The sequence below is a fragment of the Protopterus annectens genome, chromosome 5.part0 (genome assembly GCF_019279795.1).
Source record: "Protopterus annectens isolate FY-2018-M chromosome 5.part0, PAN1.0, whole genome shotgun sequence".
NCBI lineage: Eukaryota > Metazoa > Chordata > Ceratodontiformes > Protopteridae > Protopterus > Protopterus annectens.
In genome coordinates this window covers 300,295,159-300,314,834 of record NC_056735.1, presented here as the reverse complement: position 1 = coordinate 300,314,834, position 19,676 = coordinate 300,295,159, and the positions used below count along the sequence as shown (strand labels likewise).

General features: G+C 38.6%; 1 protein-coding gene across 4 annotated transcripts in view; it reads left to right on the top strand.

Annotated features, from left to right (window-relative positions):
- The window catches only part of SMPX (small muscle protein X-linked), a 728,027-nt gene that overhangs the window by 462,313 nt on the left and 246,038 nt on the right, over window positions 1–19,676 (top strand). The gene's annotated exons all lie outside the window — the stretch shown is intronic.

Here is a 19,676-nt window from a genome sequence, read left to right as displayed (position 1 = left end):
TGACCTTATTTTTCCTCTTCAGAAAGAGAAACAAGTTAAATCACAGCTTGCCATTAAATCTCCAGATATTTTGACTAGTTATGAAACAAAACATTTCTTTGCACACAGAGAATAACTTTGATTAAATCTTTTCAAAATATTTGTTGCTTCTGGAAATGCAGAACTATATTTAAAAGATTAATAATAAAATAAAATGATGACAGAGAAAAAAAAACATAGTACAAATCATTTGTTTTTAGTCTCTTCTTCTTCCCTGAAGTCTTCCATGAAGTTTCAGTTGCCAGTCTCTTTAACGAAGGACTAGCCCATTCCATTTCTTCTATTTTTTCCAAAATCTTATTTTTTGATAAACAGTAAAGCAGAGTCTAAGTCATCAAATTTTAGGACCATCAGGAAGGAAGATTTTAAGCTTGGCAGGAAACAGAAGGTATGTTTTAAACTGTGCTTTTTAAGCTCCCTTATTAGTGGCAGAAAACTTTTCTTTTAGCTAATACCATGGAAGAATAGTCATTGTCAAAATGCACAGTTGTTTCATTAATCTTAACAGGAGCTTTAGCCCAAGCAGATTTAAGAACCATCTCTTTATCAAAGATGATAGAAATCTAACTATAACTGATCTAGGATAGTTTTGTTAGAGTTAGTATTAGCTATAGATCTATGTGCTCTTTCGATACCAAAAGAGAATGCTTCTGGTAAATCTAAAGTTTTAGGAGCCATGTTGTTAAAAAGAAGTAATATTGTTACCTTCAATATTTTCTGGCAGTCCAAAAATCCTAATGTTATTGCGCCTAGATCTATTTTCCAGGTCATCCAGCTTTGTTTGTAAATGTGTATTTTGTTTCAGCAGAAACTCAATGTTGATTTCCTCTTCTTGTATTCTATTTTCCATGTCATTCACAGCTTCTTCTATGCCTGTCATCTGGATCTTCTGTTGTTGCAGGTCCATATGTAACAAGTCTATTTGTTTTGTAGTTTTTTGAAAGTGTCTATTTTAGTATCCATTTTATCCATCTTAGCAGTAAGTTGCTGGACTATAATTATCAGAGACTGAAGTTCTTTCTTGATGCTGGAGTCTTGAGAATTTGTCTTACTGGAACTCATTTCAGACTGATAAACTGACAGGAAAATTTCCAAAGTAATTTCTGACAGGAATATTATTAAGATTTCCTTTCTTTTTTAGATATAGTTCAAGAACTATATAAAACAAACATATTTAGAAAGAAAATTACTTCAAAAATTAATTTTTTAAGTAATTAATTCCTGTCAATGTAATGAAATTGGTGGAGCTGAAGAAATCTGCTGCTATCCTGTGTTCATCCTTGGCCACGCCCCTCGGTAGGGTGCCACTTCTGACAACACTGCTTGAGGTGGATGTTAGAATCCAGTCTAGGATGGATTCTTTAGATATGGACTTGTTACTTCTAGATGGAGTTAGCTGAGAGGAGACATATAGCTGAATAAATTTGATGTTTTTTTTTTCTAGGGCTATCTTTTGCCAGTTTATATTAACATCTATTAGCAAGATAGTTTCCATTCTTATGTTGTCTGACATCCAGGAAAGGATCTCTTCCAGGATGAGAATGTTGTTATTGTGTGGTATGTATAGGCCTATGAACACAAATAATATGTGCTGCTCTAGTGTTGTAGAGACTTAGAAAAGCTTAAAATGATGTGGACGTTGTCCAAAGCATGTTGAATTAACTGAGCAGTGGTGTACCACATAACACTCCAACCAAAAAATAGAGAACTACTAAATATGCCTTAAAGTTAAGTCCCTTGAGGTAAGATCTGTGCTTGTATTATCCTACCTTTTTATTTTGCTATTCATGGTTGTGAGTTTTTCAACATCTTTGGCATTTAAGATAAACTGGCTTATGAGATGCATCATCATGTAATTAATGACAATTATATTAACCAAGTTTAATACAGGTTGTTTTCAGTCACAGGACTTTGTAAAATGTCATTTACTTGATGCTTTTTGATTGTGGTTTTGTTCTAATGAAATCTTAGGCATTATAGAAGACAAAAGCATTATACAAGACAGTTTAGCACAAAGTGGATGGTTCCTTTAATTCATAACTGGTGTCTTTTTTTTCCTGTTTAGTAGGCTGTTAGGGCTACCAACTACTGCACCACACCTTTCACTGGCCTCTGTTGAGGAGTTCACTCTTTGCACAATACATAATACACTGTCACAGTATGCAGACTCTCTACATATCAGAATCAGGACCCTTCTCAGCTACCTCCCCAGTTCCAGTGGTGGTATCTAAAAGCTTTGCCTTTTTCAGTTCTTTCTTTGCAATTCTTCCTAAATACCATTGCAAAGGAAATCTAGTATTGTTTTTCACAGCTGTGGCTTAGATTCGGGCTTGAGGCCACTACTTTGCTCTTTCACAGAAGTAGCCACCTTCATCAGCTTCTAATGTAGGTGTGGACAGTGGATGTGTGTCCACCCTGAGTGCCTTTTTCACAAACTTGTCTCCATGCCATGTTGTAGGTAATTGCAGATACACAATGTTCTGTACCATCAGTGTCATTTGATATTAAAACAACCACTAAAATATCATTAAACACTGCCATTTGCTTGAACTCCTGCCCATTGTCAGTCCAAATAAACTCTGGCTAGTTGTACACGAGAAGGTGCCCTCCTATCACCCTTATAGGAGTTTATTGCTGGGTTAAATAATGCTTCTGTCAAAATAACAATAGTAATGTCTGCTTTGGTACCCTCCTATGCAGTGGTTCTTTTTCCTTTCACATGAAAGGGTGCAAGCTCTTGTAGTTTGAAACAGCTGTTGTTCCAAGACAACCGACCACTACAGTGGTACCACATTTGACAGCTTCCTGAATTTTGTTCCCACCCCTCTCTCTGTGAGATCTTGGATTGTCTATAGCTCATGTGGTTATACAAAAAGTATCTAACCCTAAGACCCTGTTATATACTGGTAAAAGTGGTCCTCCCTGTGCCTGTTGACCTATTATGAAGGTTTAGACTTTCCTCCATGGGTTCTCTTATGTCTATGTGTAGTGGTAGGTAATCCATTCTTGTCAGGTTCTGCCATTCTTCCTTACAGAAATCGCCATTTTGACCTATTTCCTCAACAATGTTGTACTCAAGTATTAGTCTGTCAAAGCAAATCATTGTATCCTCTAGCAAACTACTGAGTATCTACTCTCGTATCACAATGTTTCTCAAAATTTCTGATGTAGTGATTTATCATTTCCTCTCCCAACTATGGAAATAAGTGCCTTGATGTACTAGTAAATCACTAACACTGTCCATTGCCTATTTTCTATGCTTCCTAAACTACTTTTCCTATAAGCTGTAGGGGGTTTATCGTATAACATTCACAAAGCCAACGTTTAACTTTTATATAAACAAGACAGCAAGCATCAGTCATTATATTAACCCCATGAATTGCCTTTGCCATGAGCAGTTGGATTAAAATTTCAACCACTGCTCATGGTCAATTTAGTGCTGATTACACACACATATTTAAATGCTTTAGTAGACAGAATGTCCCATATAGATATATGACACAAGTGTAATCAATCAAATTTCCCAGTACATTCCAGAAACAGTGAAGAAGTCAACTTTTGTAGCTGATAAAGCACATTAAAACACATAAAAAAATTCCACAGTGGACAAAGCACATTCTTTAAAAATAATAAAAAAGCAGTCCATTCACAAAGTCTCCTTAGATTATTATTTTCTTGATCTACATTACCAGAGATACCTGGGATGGTATCTGTACTTCCCAGGCCATTGTGAGATAAGAGAATCATAGGTTCATAGGAGATTATTAGGCTAATGGCTTAAGAGGTCTAAGACACAGCACTGAATGGCTTAATAATCGAAAATTGCATTAATAGAAGTCAATTTTGTGGGGGGATGCACTCCCCACACCCTCCACTAAATATATATACCAACTCTAAGATCACACTACAGTGAGGAAAGGGCAAATTTTCCGATCTTCACTGTACCACGATGTCACAAAGTCGACTCCTATTTAAGTTGTTGTTTGTCTTTCAGCTTTTTCCCGGTTAGGGGTCGCCATAGTGGAACTCCGGTCTGCTAATGATTGGCAGTTGGTTTTTATGGTGTTGAGTTGCCAGCCCAATGCCCGACTTTCAACGAAGGCACGCCCATTCAACGCATGTCTTTCGAACGCCCACTCAACCGCGGGGAGGACATGCAGACTCCACACAGAAGGCACTCCCAACCCAAGCTGAGAATCGAACGGGAGAACCTCTTGCTTGTGAGGAACCGACTCCTATTTAAGTAATTTTCGATTATTAAGCCGTTCGATGAAAGACCTTTTTGATGCCATGTCATAGACCCTTTTACCCAGTATATGGCCTCTAGAGGCAAGAGGATGGCATGAATATGTTACAGATTGCACCTGTCCATAAGGGACATAGGTGCTACCCCAGGTATTAATTTGCAAGTATCCATGCAGAGGGAACTGCTTCTTTCAATACATGTCCAAGGAATAATTCTTACCCAATACAAGTGATCAAAAATTGCGCAGTCTTTATTCTAGTTCATCTACCAGGTTTTTACTCAGTGATTACTATTTTAAATCTATTATGATTAGACATGGAACATGACATGAGTGTCCTGTGTTTCCCTACTTATTTATTCCTTTTACTAAACTCCTATAGCACATGATGTCTGCAGCATCAATCTGTTTCCCAAAATTGACAATTTTTCTGTCTCATATACTGGGCATAGTGGTGACCACTTGCTGATAACATTAATATTAACTTTGATTCCTACTGACATCATATTCCTTGATCTAGTCCGTGACTGATTTCCCAAATTTTTGATTACAGAATAAATATACAGTAAACAACATTTTCTTTATATGATAGATATATCCATGTTAATCTCGCAGATTGATGTAATATAAAAACAGTTGAATGTATTTCCAGTACAAAACATAAATGTTGGTTTAGAGTATAACAAGATTTAATAAAAAAGGAAAACTCAAAAATGTCCTATGCTCTCCAAACCTGCAGTTAGCAAAATGATGAAAGTTCACAAACTATTACATTTATGTCACCCTATACCAAATACAATCTTTAAAATAATTAACTTGCCTTACTTAACTGCATAATCTGTGTCATATCTCAGGATACACAGCCCCCATTTTGCAGAGCTCAGTACAGACATCTCTCAGAAAGCAGTATGCTTTTCTTGCATGTGCTCCACACACAGACTGTCACATCTGATTGCACCTACCTTGTTTTTCCTAAATTTTCCCTTATTGTGTTTTCAGGTATCTTGTGCTACTTTTTTCATTACTGTGATTTTATGTGCCTTTATTTCTTTTTTCTTTCTTTCTTTCTTTCTCTTTCTTTTTTTTTCTTTTTTCTTCTTGCACTTCCTTACTGTACCACCTGTGGAGCCTAGATTGTACATACATACACTGATTGACTACCACCTGAACTGCTTCGGGTCAGCCCACACCTGGGCTATCCAATAGTTTTCTGCAGCACTCACCCTGTTGGGAATTATTGCTTGTGTGTTAACCTTTGTTATTCTCCAAGCAATTATACATTATTGTGGCATTAACAGCTAGTGTTATTGCCATCAGTCATATGTTCTACAGCCAAAGCTGAATCATATGATGACCAGAACCATCACCTGAACTATTTGCCACTTTTGTTACACAGTCAAATTTTCAAGTAGAACAGCTTTTGCCATGAACAACGCATGTTAAAATAAGCACTATTTTAAAAATTAAGCTACCGATTTGATATTTAAACTATCATGAAATATATGTACCCCTGAGGAGAAGAATATTTGTGCTATAAATTGCTTTGATTGGTCACAGTCCAATTCAGATTTGAAAAACAAGACACTTCCTTTACTTTTGCTCCAGACATTAATTGCAAGTATCCCCTATGAGACAAATTAACAGTGTGTACACTTTTGTAGTGACATTGTAATGTTCTCAAATAACTATAAATGTAGCACCTGCAGTCATCTCGATGTTTCCCAGCTAAGTATTGCAATATACTTAATGTCTGTTTAACGTCTGATGACTAAGTCTTTAAATGCTAAACAAGCCTTGGTCTCCAAGTAGTACAGACAAACTAAAGGAAGGAAGTATTTTCTGTAACAGTCTGATTTAACTATTGCCAATATTTAGGTGCCATTTGAAGAGAGTTAATTTTGGCTTACAATGATTCATTTAAAGTTAATATCAACAGTTTTTCTTCATACAGTTAATTACTGACCTCAAAAGAAAATGATTTCTGCACTGCTTTTCTGGTCAGAACAGTGATTAATCTCCAATGACTGACTGACAGAATAATAACCTCGAATGACTGGTGCTTTAAAATGAGTACAGGGTGGCTTTGGACATAAAATGAATGTACAGTTGATCCAGTGTTAAGCCTGGCATCTGTGATAAATGCCACATCATTTTTTTACAGTGGGTCTGAAATTATTTTGTTCTACACTGACATAGCAGTTGTCATTGTTGCAGGGTGACAGGTTGGGAGTTCTAGACATCTGATTGAGATTAAATGGCATTACATAGATGGACACGACATCTCATGCCATGACTAATTATAAACCAGACTAAAAATATAATGTTTCATGGAGAGAAAGATCTCAAATCCAACAAATTTACTGCTGACCTGTAGGGCTTTCATAAAGGAAGTAAAGCTTCACAAAAGAATAAACTTATTCCAGCCTTATTTTGTCTTCCTATATTATCATACCAATGTTGTTTACTGCCAAGAATCCCTTCATTAACTTTCCATTTTTCATTTCCACTTGTTTCCTAGCAGCAGATCATGAAGGTCCTACCATTAATGTTGTTTTAAAAAGGAATTACTACCAGTCTACATGACGTAGGTCAGATAACACCACTTCTGTTATTGTTTGCTATCAGTCACCACTCAAGATTTTACATCTTACTGAAGTCAGTAAAATGCTATAAACACAAAGTTAGTTGTTGCAGGAAGCTTTATATGAAGACAATTGTTAAATTATACTGTAACACTGCATAATCAGCAATCAGATATTCTAATTTGTGACCACAAAAGTGTTTTATATCCATGTACACTGTTATGCTAGTTACTTACAAAAGTAATAAATTACTATTACTGGTTACTTTTCAGTGAAAGTAATATATTACTATTACTTATTACTTTTCTAAAAAAAGTAATATATTACTATTACTAGTTACTAAAAAACTTAATATATTGCTAACTAAAGGGCAGCCGCGGTGGTGTAGCAGTTAGCATTGCTGCCTCATAGCGAGAGTTTCTCTGGTTTGATTCTCGGCTGGGGTACCTTCTGTGCAGAGTCTACCTGTGGTCATGTGGGTTTCCTCCAGGTGCTCCGGTTTCCTCCCACATTCCAAAGACATACTATAGGTAGATTGGACACTCTAAATTGGCCCTAGGTGTGAGTGTGTGCATGTGTGTGCCTTCTGTGATAGCTTGAGTGCTGGGCTGGCAACTCATCATAAAACTTTACTGCCAATTGTTCTGTGGCCTGTTGTTCCACTGTGGTGACCCATAACAGGGAAAAGCCAAAAGAAGAAGACAACTAGCTTCTAACTAAAGTAACACATTACTTTTACATAAGTATAATTTATCAATTATAATATTGAGATTTACTCACACAAGTAAGCACATGCATATACGTGTATTAAAGTTGTATACAAAATGTTACAATGATGATGAGTAGCATTTAACAGTTGAAAAGCTCCAGCAGATTAGCCTTTGCAGCTGGATGGCACAGTGATGCAGTGGTTAGCATTGTCACCTTACAGCAAGAGGTTCTCCAGTTCAATTCTCAGCTGGGGTGGAGTCTCCATGCCTTCCCTGTGTTCGTGTGTGTTTCCTCAGGGTGCTCCAATTTCCTCCCACAGTTCCAAGACAAGCTGCAGGTGGATTGGATAGTCTAAATTGACCCTAAGTATGAGTGTGTGTGTGCATGTGTCTCCTGAGGAAGGTTGGGTGCTGGGCTGGCACCTTGACACATTAAAACCCTACTGCTCTTTGTTCTGCGACTGATGATCCACCATGGTGACCCATAACAGGAGCAATCAAAAGGATAAGAAGGCTAGTCTTTATAGCTAGAAAGTCGCAAATAATAGTTAAACCAAACTATACACAGCCAGCAGCACAAGACCTATAAAAACCTCTCACATTTTGCCTATTTCCAACTAAAAATTAAAACCTGAAAAGAATTTTAAATAGAACATAACAAAAAAATTGTCTAAACAAAAGTTGGTTGACCATAGATCCACCTGAAGTGTCCTGCTTGGTGCAGTGGGTTGGAGCATCACATGTTAAACCGATGAGTGGTGAGTTCGATTCCAGTTGATGGTGGTATGGAGAACCAATGACGTTTATTATACAGCAAGGTAAAGATATGATCTCTAGCAGGCTAGAATTTTCCCAGTGTTAGGAGGTGATTTTGTAGTTGAGAGTCCCACAGCACCAGGGCAGGGCCTGAGTCTGGATGCCATTAGCTTTCACCTCCTTGCAATGTTAAAAAAATGAAGCAAATTTTTTTCCAGACTAATTCTAATGATCTATTATGAGTGCCACGTGCTATGAGTTGTGCCAAGATTATGTTGTAATTTTTTTGTCCAAATTGTCCCTTCAAAGTCTCTAATAACTCCTAACATCTGATTACTATTGATTACTATCCATACTACATAAGGCCCCCAAACATTTTCAACACTCTTTAGGGGGTGATATTGCCCACATTGAGAAAGGATAGTTGTGTTATATCTTATCATAACTATACATGTCCTTCTGTTCTATGTTGCAGTATTCTTTACATATGGGTTGTCTTCCACCCTATGACCTGATGTCCGGCCAGTATACAAAAGCTTCTAGCCACTGCCAGTATGTGGGACATTACATGTAAAGTCTGACAATGTCAGCCATAAAAGGGAGGTCTACACATGCCATCCTCAGAACAAGGAGGCTCCATGAGGAACATTAGTCCTAAGGAAACAAATAAGTTATCCAAGGAAGGGACAATATGCAGGGGGAAGGAGGGAAGGACAAAATACTGCAACATAGCAAAGAAGGACATCTATGGTTATGGTAAGATATAACAACTATTCTATGTCCTTCTATTCAATGCTGCAGTATTGTTTACATATAGGTGAGTACCAAAGCTTAGTAGGAACCTTGGGAGGAAAAATGCTTTGAATAATTTTCCAAAAAGCCATGGAGATTAGCTTGAGCAAACCCTGGCCTAGACCTAGAAATAGTGTCCAACTTGTAGTGCTTGGTAAAGCTATGCAAAGAAGACCAAGTAGCAGCCTCCAGATTAGAGTAAGTATCTAGGCCTTTAAAGAAAGCACATGAAGAAGCAACAGATCTAGTGGAGTGGGCTCTAACAGGAGCAGCCAGAGACTTACTGTGAAAGAAATAACAAAACTCAATAGTCTTAGAAATGCAAGAGGAAATTGTTTGTGTAGAAATAGGTGAACACAGAGCACTGGGATGGAAAGACACAAAAAGCTGATCAGATTTCCTGATAGTTATAGCTATTTTTGTCTAAATAAAATCTAAGTTGTCTATGAACATCCAAAGAATGTAGAATCATTTCACTGGAGGACTGAGAAGAAGGGAAAATGGTTGGCAATTGGATAGACTAGTTAAGAGACCTCTCATTTACCACTTTAGGCATAAAGGAAGGGTTGGTGTGCAAAGAGACTCTGTCCTTGTGAAAAATCAGGAAAGTGGAGATGCCATCAAAGCCTGAATCTCAGAAACTCTCCTAGTGAGGTCAAAGCTACCAGAAGCACAGTCTTCCAAGTACAAAACTTAGAGAAGCAGAAGCTGCAGGCTGAAAAGGGGCCACAGTTAGTTTCTTTAGGACATAATTAAGATCCATAGGTGGTGGTACTGGTTTCCTAGGAGGCTTAATATGTAGAACACCTTTAAGGAAAAGTTTTACCTCCAATCTGGAAGCCAAAGGATGTGATAATAGCAGACAAGCAGAAAGAAGAGAACAGTGGACTTTCATTGAAGAATTTCACATAATTAAGAATGTGCTGTAGGGATGTCCACAAAAAGCAGATCTAGACTTTTTGAAAGGCACCAGATAGAAAATATTTTCCATTTGGAGGTGTAACATTTCTTAGTATTGGGTTTCCTGGCCTCCTGCAAAACCAGGAGCACGTCCTGTGAGAAAAGGTGCCTAAAAGGGATCAAAAGTTGATCACCCACAGGGTCATTTGCAGTGTTGAGAGATGTGGATGAAACAAGGTTCCCTTGTCCTGTGTGTACAGGTACAACTGGTAAGGCAACCTGTAGTTATGGCTCCTGGCTAGCTGCAGAAGAAGAGGGAACCAATGTTGTCTTGGCCAAAAGCTCACTAACAAGATTTTTGGTTTGTCCTGCTGAATTTTCACCAAGACTTTCTGAATGATGGGGGGGAGGGGGTTGCATACAGAAACATCCCCTTCCATGAGAAGGAAAGGGCATCCACATTTCAAGCCAGAGGATGTGGGACACTGGCACAAAATAGAGGCAGTTGTCTGTTTTGAGGGGAGGCAAATAAGTCCAGCTGTGGAGTACTCCACTGGTGAGAACACATCCCAGTGAAGCATCCATTCATGAGGGTGTGGCATGGATCTGCTTAATGCGTCCGCCACAGTGTTCTGGACTGAGGGTAACTAGACAGCATGAAGGGTTACCTTGTACTGCATTGCTAGTTCTCATACCCTGAGAGCTAACCTGCAAAGAAGGTAAGATTTGGTGCCCCCTGTTTGTTTATGTACCAGAGAACTGTTGTGTTGTCTGTTAAAACTTTCAGAGGACCTGGCAGAAGATGAAACATCTGCAAGGCTAGGATCAGAGCCCTCATTTCTCTGACGTTGATGTGTTCCTTCTTTTGAGATGGAGACCAGAGACCCTGAACCTTGTTTGATGCAAAGTTCACCCCCTCCTGAGCCTGTGTCTGAAACATCTGTAAAAAGCTGTTGAATCGGTTGGGGCAAGAGAAGAGGAAGGCCAGGATTCAAAGATAGCTGCGGAATCCACCAGAATAGCTCTGTTTTCAAGCAGGGAAGAAGAGCAATGAGAAACTCTAGAGGGTGTGCATGTTGAGACCAGACTTTTTTCAGGTACCACTGAAATGTCCTCATGTGAAGCTTTGTAAAGGGCAGCATGGGAATCACAGAAGCCATGAATCTCAGGAGTCTTAGGAACTCCCTGTCTGAGGTAAAAGGAAGAGACAGCAGGCTTTCCATGAAGGCAGTCAGAGTGTGAACCTTGTCTGTTGGGAGGAAAACCATCATCTGATCTGTTTTGAACCTGCACCTCAGAAAAATGTGATCCTTTGATGGGGTCAGAGTGGATTTTTTGAAGTTTATAGTGAACCCCTGGCTTTGAAGGAGATGAATGGCCTGTTGAAGGTTTTGAGATAACTGTTCTGAATTTTGAGCAAGAAAGAAGAGGTCGTCCAGATAGGGTGAAATCTGAATTTCCTGGATCCTCATGAAGGCAATGACAGGGGCCAAGCACTTTGCGAATACCCTTAGGGCAGTGGAGAGAGCAAAGGGCAAGGCAGAGAATTGAAAGTGCAAAGAACCCACCTAGAAATGTAAAAATGTCCTGTAAAGGGGATCAATAGAAATGTGTAGATAAGCATCTTTGAGGTCCAAAGACACCATGAATAAATGGGGAGAAATCAGGGGAAACAGCATCTGAAGGGACAGTATGCAGAAAGATGGCACCTCTGGAAAGGTGTTTTAGTCTGAGAGGTTTAGAACTGGTCTCCAAGGACCATCCTTTCTTGGGACTAGAAACATTCTGGAATAGAAGCCTCTGACTCTGATCCAGATGAGCATTCTGGATGGTGCCTTGTAAAAGAATTTGTGATAGGAGCTGTAGGAACAACTCCAGCTGACTGAAGAGTGGATGTGGAACCCCCATGAAAGGAGGGAGAATCTTCCAAGTCATGAAATATCCTTTATGAATGATGGATAGGACCCAGTAGTCCTGACTGATGTTTGCCCAGACTGAAAAAGAAAGGGAGAGGCAAAGAGACAAAAGAATATGACTTGGGAGAGGATGGTGGTTGTCACAGAGAGCTAGGCCTGGCCTAAAAGGGTTGCTGTGCTGGAGGAGCTGAGGCAGAAGATTTCAATGATGGAGGCCTCCTAACTGACTTTTTAGACCTCGAACCTGGGGTAGAAGCAGGAGAAGAATGAGCAGGTCTCCTAACAAAGAAAGGTTTGGCAGGAAAGTTCTTTTGAAATTTAGGTACAGGTGAAACAAGCAAGTGTTTCAAATCTTGGAGATCCTTCCTTTTTCTTGCTAAGTCTTAAATAAGTCTGCAGATGCAGAACCAAAAAGTGCAGATTTGTCCAAAGGGGTATCAATTAAGTTTGCCTTAATATCCTCAGGAAGAGATTGTAGTCTGAGCCAAGAATGTCTTCTAAGCACAGAGGCAGAAGCAGCAGCTCTGGAAGATGCTTCTACAGCATCATAGCTGCACTTAATAGAATTTCTGGCAATCTGTGAGGAAGCTCCCAAAAGAGATAGAACCTGAGTTTTAACCTCAGATTCTGGTAACTGAGCCAGAGCTTGAGAGGTCTGAGAAAGCAAGGCCAAGAAATACCTAGACATGCAAGTTTGGTAATTGCTAGCTCTGATAGCTAAAGTGGATGAGGTATAGACCTTCCTACCCAGTCTGTCAAGAATCTTACTTTCCTTATCAGATGGTAAAAGTTTGGCAGAAGGAGATAAACGTGAAGACCTGTCAGAGACTATGGAGACTACTGCAGGGTCCACTGAAGGACACTTATAAAGAAACTTGCATTCATCTGGCATTTTATAAAATCTGGCTGGTCCTTGGGAGCAAGAGGCTGAGAATCTGGAGTCTTAGAAGAGGAGGCAAAGGCATCTAAGAAAGCTGGAAGGACTGGAGGCACTGCAGAAGGAGAAGGGACCTCCATTTGCAATAGATCACAATATCTCTTCTGTTCCTCAGAAATCTGGGAACAATCCCACTTAAAGAATTCTCTTGTTTTATTAATAGTTTCTCCAAAAGAAATCTCTTCAGCTGGAGAATCCCCTCCATTTGATTCCTCGTCAGGTGAGGCATACTCCAGAGGAGAGATAATTTGGGTGGAATCTGCCAGGGAATCATCATCATCATTAGATGAAGAGCCCTCTGAGTCAGAGGGAAGAATCTGAGATCCAGCAGACTGTAGAACACGGGAGGAAGTGAAGGCAGGTAGAGGGAGAGGGGTAGATGGATTCAAGGCCATCAAATCCTTAGTAAGACCCTGGGAAAATACATCCCAGTCAGACTGTGGAGCAGAAGGAATATTGGAATGTTTTGTTTTTTGTTTCCTTTTGACATGTCTTTCCAACTGAGGAGACAAAGCAGCAGAGACAGCTGTAGGCATAATGTCCGAGGAAGACAAAGATGGATCCCTAGCTGGAATGACAGGAATGTCCTCAGAGTCCTCAAGCCCAACAAGCCACAGTTTCCCCATGTCCCATGTCACCTAAAGCAGACATTTGCAAAGCCTCAGACATGCAGGGAACTGATCCCTTGGTGGCTTCCAAAGACGTACCCACCGCAGTAGCAGACCCAACCTCTGACCATACCACCGGGTCTTCACTGACCTCAAGGGACACAGTGGTGGTAAGAGGTACAGCTGAAGAGGTTTCAGGCCTTTGTTTGCTCACCTTCCTCTTCAAACTTGGCTCAGCTGAAGGACCCCCAGAACCTTCCATGATGTCTTTAGCCAGATATTTTAACTGCTGATTTTCTAAGAAAAGATTTAGAGCCGAAAGTCGGCTATGCAATATCTTAGGCACAAAAGTCTGACAAATAGAACAGGAGCAGTAGTCATGACTAGGCCCTAAATAGAAAGGGCAAAGGTCATGGCTATCTTTTTGTGGAATCTGCCTTCCACACCTACACTTGCCTTTTTTGGATGACATGAACAATAACAAATGGCAGTAGCAAAAAATCAAATCCCCAACAGGTACTTATCTGAAGCTGAAGGTAGCAGGAACACACAGAATCAATCTGCAGACTGTACGCAGGAGTCAATTTTCTGAATTGCAGAAGAAATGTTCTGAAGATGGTACTTGTAGACATTCCTTTTATGGCTGACATTGTCAGACCATACATGTGGCGTTCCATGTACTGGCAGTGGCTGGAGGCTTTTGTATACTCGTCAGACATTGGGTCATAGGACAGAAGACAACTCATATGTAAGAATACTGCAGCACTGAATAGAAGCAAAAGTAACTCAAAAGAAATGAACATTTAAGTTACTAGTTACTTAAAAATTTATATATTACTATTACTAGTTACTATTTTGAAAAAGTAACTAGTTATATTACTAGTTACTAGAAAATGTAATATATTACAGTAATATAGTACATATTGTAATATATTACTCCCATTACTGTCCATGTAAGTATAAGATTAAAAACAGTAACAAAAACTATAGACAGCTATCACTTGCCTAGCTGACTATTTGAAGTCATAACTGTCAATAATTGGTAAACAAGATGAGCTGACTCTTTTCACATCTAGTAAGACCATGGTAAAGGGAGGGGGTGACATTTTTAAAGGACTACAGCTTTACACATTTGAAATATCCCCACTTTTTCACTGTTTAATATTGAAGTATATGTAACTGGACCAATAAATGCTTTTATCAGCTGGGTTTCATTTGGATCTACTTTGTTTATATTTGCAATGCAGTTTGTTGTCTTGTAGTGCTACAGACTGAGGCCTCTTGTAGAAGACTGAAAACCCTTTAGAAACTGTTTGTTTTCAGGAAGTGAGAAGAGAAAATAAGCTTAAGACCTGAACAATAACAAACTTGTATTCATTATGAAGTGCAAGGAGATAATGCTATTTAGGGTATAGATAAGGCTGCTGTGGCAAATTGTTAATGTGCTGTCTTTTTGCAAGCAAGCAGATTCTTAAATAAGGAAGCCAAGAAAAGCACTAAAGATGAATCCATTTAAGAGGATATGTACATTACATAGTTTTGCTGTCATGTTAGAAATTGGTAAGATAACATTTTGCAGCTAGGGGGCTGATTTGTGATAGGATGATACCTGATGATAGGGAGACTGAACCTTCAGTCTTGTATGACAACACAATCACATTCCAATGAAAATCTGAAGTGAAAAAATAAAAGTTTTATATGCGAGATGCAATATATATACGATAGACCACATGAGGACAACTTAACTTTGACAGCAGATTTACCACCCCACAACAGCATAAGTCAGAACACAGAGTCCATAACAGATCTCAGACTTAGTCTATAGAAAGAAGAAATCTCCTTGATTTCTGTTCTGAAGTCATTGGTTCACCATTAGAAAAAAATAATAAAAAATGAAAGTTAAAAAAAAATAATATGTTATTCCATTTTAATAAAAAATAAAAAATAATGTTTGTAACATTTTCTTAGTCTAGTCATTTTGTGTTGTGTGAAAAGGAATTTGAATTTTAGATCCACCTCACATTTTTCAATTTTGTGGCTCTTGATGGTGTAGCAGAGTCTGTATAGTTACTTCATTTTTTAAGTAGTCCTAAACAGCTCTACATGCATGCTGCCTGTAGTCCATGCTTACAGTTAAAGGAAAAAAGCAGGTATGCTTGTTAAAAGATTTATGTATAGTCCAATTAGGTGATCTGGTAATGGAATTTCTTACAGACGGTAATCTTTGCTACTCTAATGCTACACTACCGCAGAACTTTCTTGCTTTCTCGTACAGCAGCTGAGTTGAGAGAATAGTTTCAGAAGGATTAACAACATGAGGAAGTTTTAGATTTTTAACACACTGAATTACAGTAAAAAACTGGTAGGCAGTGAGCTACTGACCACTTGTTGACCTGGACCGACTGCAGCCTGCGACTAAGTATGTCCCTTGGCTGCTATATTTGTCCTCCAGTGTTTTGTGATACATAGCTAACAAAATATCAGCCACCTAGCATCTCTTCTAGGTTGCAAAAAAAAAGCCAAAAGCCAAAAAAAAAGAGGAGCAAATTTTAAATATTGCTGTTGTAAAGTTGCTAGAATAAAACACCTTGTGTTGCCATACATTTTCTGTAGAATATTTCAACACAATTTTATACTCTCAACTTCAACCATGCATCCAAAAGAATCTTCACGGAAAAAAAATACAGTTTTAAGGAAATTTACAGTTTTTGAATGGCTCAGCCGTAAAAATCTAAAAAATGTAAAAAAGGTTGTGGACATGACTGAAATGGTTGGAGTGCAATCTTTGGGCACTTTTATTCTTTTTGATTTGAGACTGCATTTGCCCAAGTCAAGATATTGCTTGCTGATGTGCTCATATCTAAAGAAGAAGAAGACCATTTAAATCAAATAAAATATCAAAAAACAAATCAAAGTATTAGCTTAAAGTTTTGACACAACACAACAAAACACACAGTTAAAAGTGCATGCAATCAGTGTATTGTATGTTTTTTTTTTTTTTTTTTTTTTTTTAATAGGTTTTTTTTTGTTTTCAATTTTGTTTGTTGTTATTGGTCAGGTTAAGGGTCAGGAAAAGTTAAAGTTTTGATGAAATGATTTATTGTTTTCTCATTTTTAAAACCTAGCATTTTAAAAATTTTTGGGTGTAGTGTTTATATCCACTGTATATATTAAGTGTTTGATTATAGTATCCCCAAACGTGTACCTTCTCCCCCTAAGAAAGCATATGCATCAGGTTAATGCAATTTTGAAGTCAAATTCTATTTAGCCAGATAATAACATTATCAGTAAATCACATGGTAGAGAATCAGTTCAAAAACATGTTTAGAAATCTTTAAACTGGTTCAGCATGTGACAGAGTGAGAGCCACAACTTTTTTTTTCTTTTATTCTTTCTTTAAAAGCAGCACAGTAATAAAGCATTATCATCAAAATTTTATCAGATGTCATGATTCTCATTTCAAAGGCACCTTGAAGCTAATATCTTCCTTAAATTTCTGGTACCATCCTAGCCCATCTGTCAAGAAGAAAGCAAACTTCTCTGTATTCAGATTTTTTTTGTTGGTAAATGCAAGTTTGAAACAAAATTATCTACAACTTATATACTAATCTGTCTTGGAGTAATATTACACATGCTCCACCTCAGGGAATCCAAATCCCTTAGAGCTACACGCTCCAGGGACTTAAACCTCAGCACAGAAATAAATAGGACATGCTGGAGGGACAGATTCATATCCCTGAGGCTCCCCTCACCCTGGAACAAAATCCCAATCCATGTTAGGCAGAGCCCCTCAATGGCCCTCTTCAAGAGAAATCTTGACAAGTGGATGGGAGATCGTAGGTTTACCCCTGGGATCTCTTCTGTGTCCCTACTAGAGAGAGGCACAGTAAACTAACCTTAAAAGGGCTATCTTCTGTGACCTACTATACAGAGGCACAGTCAACTAATCTAAAAGGGTGGCGAAAGCCAAACACACTCTGGCTAGGCTTATAAATGCCCTAGGGCAGATAGCCTAGTATCAACCTATGAACCTATGATGAACTACAGCCTCATTCTTTAGGAGAATGAGACACTGTCAGACTTTTATGGTGGGAGTTCTAAATCCATCATGCATGACCTGAATGCATTCATTTGCTCTTAGGTCAGATGGAAAGGTTCTGGAGGAACATACAGCTGTGCATTAATAGGCACCTAGAAGTGCAACAGTAAGAAATAACCTCAAATTAGACAGACATACATGGTGATGAAGAGGTACCTGTCAGAGTTTAATATAACAACATTGCAGTTTGCACTAGCCAGAGCTTGGCTTGAGTCCTTAATTATTACTAATCCTTGTAATTTTTAATTGATAAGAAAATAATCTTAGTACTTAGACTGATAAAGAGTAATATTTAACACTAATGAAAAGTGGATTTGTGTTTACTCTTCACTGCAACATACACTGCTGTTATATGCCATTACTGATTGTAAGGCAGGCTGGCACTGCACCACATGGATCTGTCTGTACGTCCTTCTCTCTGTCTAGGCATCAGTCTGCTCATTCTCTCTGGCTCTGTGGAGCATGTTATAATCTGTGTATCTCTTACAATGAAATGAAGACAGTTTGTCTGTATTGCAATCACAGGCATCACAGGACTCAAATTGCTTGTTACTATATCAGTGTAAAAGACAAATATAACTAAAATAAGTGAAATGGAATGCAGTCCTTAAAACCCAGTCAAGCATACACCATTAAATAAAGTGCATTATTTTAACTGGACATCTACATGATTATAATGGCTGCTCAACTCAGTTATGGCAGTTATGTTGTCTGTTGTTGTATATTCCAAAGTCTGAGCAGGCAGACAGCACTTTGTCATGATTTGTGCATGTTTAGCAAGAGTGTGGTTCACCCTGACAAGGTGGAGAAACATTCTGGATCTGGTTCTCACCAACATGTCAAACAGATGCACTGCCACAACTGTCAGACCCTCATTAGTTAAATTTGACCACAAATCAGTCACCTTCTAGCTGGCACTAACATAAGAACTTACAAAGCATGAAATCAGACTAAAAACTTCACCAAGGCAAACTATACCCTCCTATGTGAAGGTATAATGTGTTTTTTAGGTAGCCCGGGGAACTAGACCAGCGAAAGTGCACTTTCATTTAAGTGGACTTTTGCTGAAGTGTAGGGTCTACTGCTATATTTTGAAGAAGTGCTTTTCGATGTAGAGCAATAGATATATATATATATATATAGTCTCAATGTTTTGAGGTTATGGGAATTAGATGTTTTGAAGGGGAACCACATATATATATATATATATATATATATATATATATATATATATATTAGACTTTTGAAATGGCTATCATATGGTCTCGGCCATATGAAAGTCAATGTTTTAAAAGTTCGATCAGCTGTAGTAGACCCATCTATATAATGAAGCTGGAAGAGGTAACTACACTGAAGCTTACAAAAAAGCCCTGTACAATCTCTTGCATATGTGTAAAAACTCAGCCATACCAGAAAGAATCATAGCCTGAGTTCCAGGTAAAAACAAACTTCCATGGTGGAAATCCAACATCAACAAAATTTACAATAAATGCAAAAAGTTGTTGTCCAAGAAAACAAAGGCAAGGCTCCAGCAATAGAAAAGCACCATCTTCAGCTTCAACTGGCAAATAAGACAACTTGTCAAATCCTGCAAGGGCTCCTGTGAGAAAAACTTAGCATGTACAGCCAAGAATAACCTTAAGGCCTTTTACAGTTACGTACATAACCTAAAGGGTAGGACCCAAGCATGTGCAGAACTAATGGCCAATAGTATCACACACTATCCCCACAGAGATAGCAAACCTGCTAATGGATAGGTTTGGTGAAAGTTTCACTCCCTTATCCCCTTCTAACTTGCAACAAACCTTCCCCCAAACTTCCCCCACCCTACATACCTGAAGAGCAGTTCCCCAAAGCCTTGTACAAGGCAACAAACACAGCCTCTATGGGACCAGATGACATCCCAGGCTGTCTTCTAAACAGGCTAAAAAATGAACTAACACCACCACTAAGTACTCTTTTCAATCATAGCCTAACCACAGGATTTGTTTCTGCGGAATGGAGAACAACCACAATTACTCCCCTCCACAAAGGTGGCCTAGCAGCACACCTGGGGAATTACAGACCCATAATAGGCTGACAATTCATGTGAG